This window comes from Rhinopithecus roxellana, chromosome 4 (assembly GCF_007565055.1).
Source record: "Rhinopithecus roxellana isolate Shanxi Qingling chromosome 4, ASM756505v1, whole genome shotgun sequence".
Classification (NCBI taxonomy): domain Eukaryota; kingdom Metazoa; phylum Chordata; class Mammalia; order Primates; family Cercopithecidae; genus Rhinopithecus; species Rhinopithecus roxellana.
The window spans coordinates 98,445,639-98,452,528 of record NC_044552.1 but is presented as its reverse complement, the minus strand read 5'-3'; the positions used below and the strand labels follow the sequence as shown (position 1 = coordinate 98,452,528).

Here is a 6,890-nt window from a genome sequence, read left to right as displayed (position 1 = left end):
TTTACCAGGTGTGGTGGCTCATGCCTGTTATCCCAACACTTTGGGAGGCCGAGGAGGGCAGATCACGAGGTAAAGAGATCAAGACCATCCTGGCCAACATGGTGAAACCTCGTCTCTACTAAAACTACAAAAATTAGCTAGGCGTGTCGCACACGCCTGTAGTCCCAGCTACTCGGGAGGCTGAGGCAGGAGAATCGCTTGAACCCGGGAAGTGGAGGTTGCAGTAAGCCGAGATTGCGCTACTGCACTCCAACCTGGCGACAGAGCGAAACTCGATCTAAAAAAAAAAATTATGTAAATACTTCAGTGTTCAGATAAATTTGAGTAACATTCCTTTTATTTATTTATTTATTTATTTATTTATTTATTTTTTTGAGACAGGGTCTCGCTCTGTCACCTAGGCTGGAGTGCAGTCGTGCAAACACCGCTCATTGCAGCCTCGACCTCCTGGGCTCAAGTGATCCTCTCACGTCAGCCTCCTGAGTAGGACTGGACTATAGGCATGCGCCACTACACTTCGCTAATTTTTAAAAATTTGTTGCAGAGGCTGGGCGCGGTGGCTCACACCTGTAATCCCCACACTTTGGGAGGCCGAGGCAGGCAGATAACGAGGTCAGGAGATCGAGACCATCCTGGCTAACACAGTGAAACCCCGTCTCTACTGAAAATACAAAAAAACTAGCCGGGTGTGGTGGCGGGCGCCTGTAGTCCCAGCTATTCGGGAGGCCGAGGCAGGAGGATGGCGTGAACCCAGGAGGTGCAGCTTGCAGTGAGCTGAGATTGCACCACTGCACTCCAACTTGGGGGACAGAGTGAGACTCTGTCTCAAAAAAAAAAAAAAAAAAAGTGTTGCAGAGACAGGGTCTTAACATGTTGCCCAGGCTAGTCTTGAACTCCTGGGTGCAAGTGATCCTGTGGCCTCAATCTCCCAAAGTGCTGGGATTACAGGTGTGAGCCACCATGCCTGGCCCCTTCTTATTTTAAAAATATAACATTGCTCAGAAGAGTCTGACAAGTTAACAGCTTATGTCAATTCTGAAAAGATATTTAACAGAGTAAAATTGTTACTATAAATCTGATACTGCCTCACAAGTGTAATTCCCCCAACCCACAAAAGTCCGTTAATGTTTTCTTACTATTAAAAGAAACAGGCTATCAGTTGGGGCTTGGAAGGTTATTTTATATTGAGATTTTTGTTGACATTAAAGTCAATTTAACAGCATTTAAAAAAAATCCATACTATTAGGAGTAAGCTACGAAAACTGGAATGTAGTTTTATTTATTTATTTATTTATTTATTTGAGATGAGGTCTCACTAGGTTGCCCAGGCTGGTCTCAAACTCCTGAGTTCAAGTGATCCTCCCACCTCAGCCTCCCAAAGTGCTAGGATTACAGGCCTGAACCACCGTGCCTGGCCATAGTTGTTTCTTTAGATAACAGGTGATCAGTCTTATAAACTACACTTGTGTAAAAACAAAACAGGTGGTCACAAGCAAATACTAAGAATTCTGGATCGTGTCCCTCCATCTACCTCTATGAAGCAATTTCTAAAAAGCATGTAGTACTTATGCATTTGGTTAATAGAATTTTACTCCTAGAGAAGTAGTAATTTTGCTTCTTGCTTCAATTACACATTTTCTGAGGAACTACTCACCCTACACAAGCTTTTTTTTTTTTTTTTTTTTTTTTTTTGAGACGGAGTCTTGCTCTGTCGCCCGGGCTGGAGTGCAGTGGCCGGATTTCAGCTCACTGCAAGCTCCGCCTCCCGGGTTTACGCCATTCTCCTGCCTCAGCCTCCGGAGTAGCTGGGACTACAGGCGCCCGCCACCTCGCCCGGCTAGTTTTTTGTATTTTTAGTAGAGACGGGGTTTCACCGTGTTAGCCAGGATGGTCTCAATCTCCTGACCTCGTGATCCGCCCGTCTCAGCCTCCCAAAGTGCTGGGATTACAGGCTTGAGCCACCACGCCCGGCTACAAGCTTTAGCACACACAAAACTAAACAGTAATGAACATGCAAGCAATGTAGTTATAGGACTAAATATTAATTACTGGCTAGGTAGTCTCTCATGTGAAGAGAATGACCCTTTCATCTACCAATATTCTGAAAGAACCTGAAACCTGACATACAGTAAGATTTTTTTTTTTTTTTTTTTTTTTTGAGACAAGAGTCTTGCTCTGTTGCCTAGGCTGGAGTGCAGTTGAGTGATCTTGGCTCACTGCAGCCTCTGCCTCCCAGGTTCAAGTGACTCTCCTGCCTCAGTCTCCTGAGTGTCTGGGATTACAAGTGCCTGCCACCATGCCTGGCTAATTTTTGTAATTTTAGTAGAGACAGAGTTTCACCATGTTGGCCATGCTGGTCTCGAACTCCTGACCTCAAGTGATCCGCTCGCCTCAGCCTTCCAAAGTGCTGGGATTACAGGCATCAGTCACTACACCCGGACTTTTTTTTTTTTTTTTTTTTTGAGACACCCAGGTTGGAGTGCAGCGGTGCGATCTCAGCTCACTGCAACCTCTGTCTCCCGGGTTCAAGTGATTCTCCCGCCTCAGCCTCCTGAGTAGCTGCAATTACAGGGTGTGCCACTACACCCAGCTAATTTTTGTATTTTAGGTAGAATCAGGGTTTCACTATGTTGGCCAGGCTGGTCTCAAACCCCTGGCCTCAAATTATCCCCCCGCCCTCCCCCACAGCCTCCCAAAGTGCTGGGATTACAGGCATCAGCCACCGCACCCAGCCTAGATAGTCTTGATTTTAATTTGTAACCTATTTACTAGCTTATAAACAGATGTAGGTTATGGTGTTTTGAATTATGTGAACCAAACATATACCTAGGGTATCCTCAATACCCTATTTTCATCCAGGGAGTGATTTAAATGCTAAGGTGCATAATTCACATTTAGAAATAGGAAATGTTTTCTAAATATTTAAATAAAAAAATGAAAGAAGAAATTGATATTTGAATGCCTATCAGGTACTTGGCATTCTGCTAAGCATCTTTTTTTTTTTAACCCTAACAACCCAATGGGGCAAATATATCCACATTTTACAGGTAAGAAATTGAGGCTCACAGATGTGAGGCAACTTGTCCAAGGTTGCATAGCTAGTAAATGTGTGTAGAATTCACACTGAATTCTGACTTCAAAATCTGTAAAAGTCTCACTGAATCATTGGTCCTTAAACCCTTGGGAGTCATGGACTTGTTTCAAAATTGTGTAAAACTACATCACCTTTCTTTTGAGACATGCACACACGGTAGTTTGGCATTTCACTTTACACGGCCTAGACTTGAAGCTCTGGGTCTATTATGCCACGTTAAGATCCCCTGCACCAGACTGTACTGCATTAAGTAGCATATATCTATCTATACAAGTACCCTACATATTCTACTACCCTCTTTCTTTGGAAAACAAGTTTAGTTTTTAAATCTAATAAATTACTTTTTTTGAGAGAGAGAGTCTTACTCTGTAGCCCAGGCTTGAGTACAGTGGCATCATCTCGGCTCTCTGAAACCTCCACCTCCTGGGTACAAGAGATTCTCGTGCCTCAGCCTCCTGAGTAGCATGCGCCACCATCCCCGGCTAATTTTTTTTTGTATTTTTTAGTAGAGACGTGCTTTCACCATGTTGATCTGCCCACCTCAGCCTCCCAAAGTGCTGAGATTGCAGGTGTGAGCCACCATGGTCAGCCAGAAATTTAATGTAGTTTAGAAGGATTACAAAAGTATTTCTACATACCTTTAAATTTTGACTAATTTTGCCTCTGGCAATGGGATCAAAATAAAAGCAGCAATTCTTATTTGTAATGCAACAGCGTGTCTTAGAATAGTTAGATCTCAAGTAAACTTTACAAATAGAGTACTGGAATTAATTTACATTTAAAAATAAATTAGCCCGGTGGCATAAAATTAAATCCGAGGCTCCAAATAAAAATTTCAGCAAATTCCCCTTTTATCTGTTAACACCGAAAAATATCAGCTGCTATACAGAAATTATTTGTGCATTATTCCTGGGAGAAAGCAAGCAAGCAGCTCTCATGGCAGTCTTTATTTTCTATGACCCTAACTTATCCTCTATGATCCTGAATAAATGGTAGGTAGTACCCCTGCACTAAACTTGGGAAGTACTTAAGTAAGTACAGTCACTTTAAAAGAACTGATCACAGATGTCTAAAATTAAAACATTTATTAATAAACAAAGTATCTCTCGTAAATGGGCCAAGAAACAATTCTAAGACAAAAGTGAACCCTAGAATATAGATATTCCCAGAAGACAATTTTCCAAGATACCTAGCCAAACAATTTTCACTTAGTCACAAAAGTAATTTTCATCGAAGGCTACAGTCATTTCTTTTTCTAATTCTGTTCTCTCATTTCTTTTTAAGCATGATCTTAATAAAGCATATACCCGTCAAAGACTTCTCTTTGCAAAAGACACGGGAACGGCAGTCAAGAAGAGGACTTCGAAGCCCAGTCACTCTACTGACGCGAAGTTTATGGCTGTGTGTAACTTAGCCTCTCTGCTTCTGTTTTCTTGTCTGCAGTGGTATTAGGTTGGTGCAAAAGTAACTGCAGGATATTTACCTTACAAGAGTGTTGATGGTTAAATACATGAGTGAATAACTTAAAACATATAGAACAGTGCCAAGCATGTACTAAATGCTCAAGAGTTTGAGCTATTATCATTCCAGCTTTTTCATCAAATCAAATGGTATCCTCCTAAGCAGCCTAGGGATTACAATGACAAACCTAGTCAGAGGTAAATCAAAGGATTAAATATGTTTGGGAATATAGAAATCAATTTGTGAACACATAGTAAAGACACTGTAATCAATCCCTAGTTATTTTTCACAATAGTACCTAGTTATTATTATTATTTTTATAGATAAAGGGGTCTTGTTATGTTGCCCAGGCTGGTCTCAAACTCCTGGGCTCAAGCAATTCTCCTGCCTTGGCCTCCCAAAGTGCTAGGATTACTGGTGTGAGCCACTGTGCCCAGCCCCTAGTTTTTAAAATGATTTTTTTTTTTTGAGACGGAGTCTCACTCTGTCGCCCAGGCTGGAGTGCAGTGGCCGGATCTCAGCTCACTGCAAGCTCTGCCTCCCAGGTTCACGCCATTCTCCTGCCTCAGCCTCCTGAGTAGCTGGGACTACAGGCGCCCATCACCTCGCCCGGCTAGTTTTTTGTATTTTTTAGTAGAGATGGGGTTTCACCGTGTTAGCCAGGACTCCTGACCTCGTGATCCACCCGTCTCGGCCTCCCAAAGTGCTGGGATTACAGGCTTGAGCCACCGCGCTCGGCCCAAATGATTTCATTTAAGTGTATGATCCCAAACATTTTGAAAATACTAAAAATTACTATCAATATTTGTCTTACTCATTCTTCAGATTATCCTTTAGATATTCAGTGGTGCCACATAATTTTATAACTAAATTTTATTATAGCTGAATACTTCAAAGAATTGTGGTTTTGAAATAAATTTTGCTATGATTAGAGAAAATCTATTCAGAAAGTACAATATGCATTAATTTATGGCACTTGTCCAAATATTACCAGCATACAAATTATTGTGTAAAGTTGTTTCTTACATATGGGATCTAATAAGCAAAGAAAAATGGAATTTGTATTCAAAACAAATAGAAGCAACACTGGCTCCTATATACTAAAAATATAAGACAGATTTTTTTCTTAAACACTCTGGATACAAATACTAACTGTATGGGTTGAGAACTTTTAAGTTTTCGTAAGTCGCAAAGTATACAAGTAGAGTTCTATAAATATATCCCCTATAATAATCATATGCAAAACCATTCTATCACAAATACTACCAAAATCCTTTGAAAAACATAAACTACAACACATTTTCAAAGAAATTATTAGTTATAACAACTACAAAAGCAATAAATATCAACAGAGTTATTTGGCTGTCAGAAATGAAGGGCAGTATAATGTAAAATTCAAATAATGCGAAGTTGTTTTTTGAAGATGTAGTCTTGAGTTTCTTCTTCTTTTTTTTTAAGTTTTAGAGCCAGAGTTTCACCATGTTGCCCAGGCTGGTCTCAAACTCCTGGCCTCAAGCAGTCCGCCCGCCTCGACCTCCCAAAGTGCTGGGATTACAGGAGTGAACCACCACCTTGGCCAAGTTTCTTAATACAAGGTACTAAACACTCTTTCAAAAATAATACGACTTATTCTATATAATTTAAAGTTGAGCAAGAACTCTAAAAAGAAAAAATTAAGCAGCAGATGAAAAGTAGGTATGTGGAAATAATGGTATGAAATATGATTTTATACAAAATGTACCACTCTTCAAATGTGTAAGGCTTAAAATGAATATTTTTGGATTGTGAGTGTTGCTCAGCCTAATTTTTAAAGAATTAGTCTCAAACCATTCAAAATCCAGTATTTCTCAAAAGTTTTGATATTACTAATGTGGACATGGTGCAGGATGCAATTTCATGTCAACTTACCTATACTGTTCTACCCAATAAAAATATAACCTTTGAGCTTAGGAGAGAATGTATCTTTTGAATGTTTGATCTCTATATAAATTCTACTTTTGGAACGTCAGAATTTTGTAGTATGAACTAATATCCACCAGGAATTGGCCCAAGTTTAAACAGAAGACACAAAAGAGACATAGGTGTCAAACAGCTTAAGTCTGCTCTATGCAATTATACAGTCATAGTTACTTTTTACATGAAAGTGCTTTAAAGTCAAAAATATTTAATAGTACTAATCAATTCTATCCAAGTAGAAGTTTAAAAATTAGTTCCAGTTTACTAATTTTCCTTGAAAAGTACCCTTCTGCCACAATGTAAATAAAAAATGGTCCATAAAATGGTGACATTAGACAAATCATAATTTGTAGTGTAGGCCCTTTAAATGGAGACCAAA

At 39.9% G+C, this 6,890-nt stretch overlaps 1 long non-coding RNA gene across 1 annotated transcript in view; it reads left to right on the top strand.

Moving 5' to 3' along the window:
• Nucleotides 1-3,820: 3,820 nt before the first annotated feature.
• LOC115896805 overlaps nt 3,821-6,890 on the top strand; it is a 36,876-nt gene continuing 33,806 nt past the window's right edge. Inside the window, exons 1-2 of the long non-coding RNA XR_004056686.1 lie at nt 3,821-4,546; nt 6,014-6,150. This is a non-coding gene — a long non-coding RNA (uncharacterized LOC115896805). The remainder of the gene's footprint in view (nt 4,547-6,013; nt 6,151-6,890) is intronic.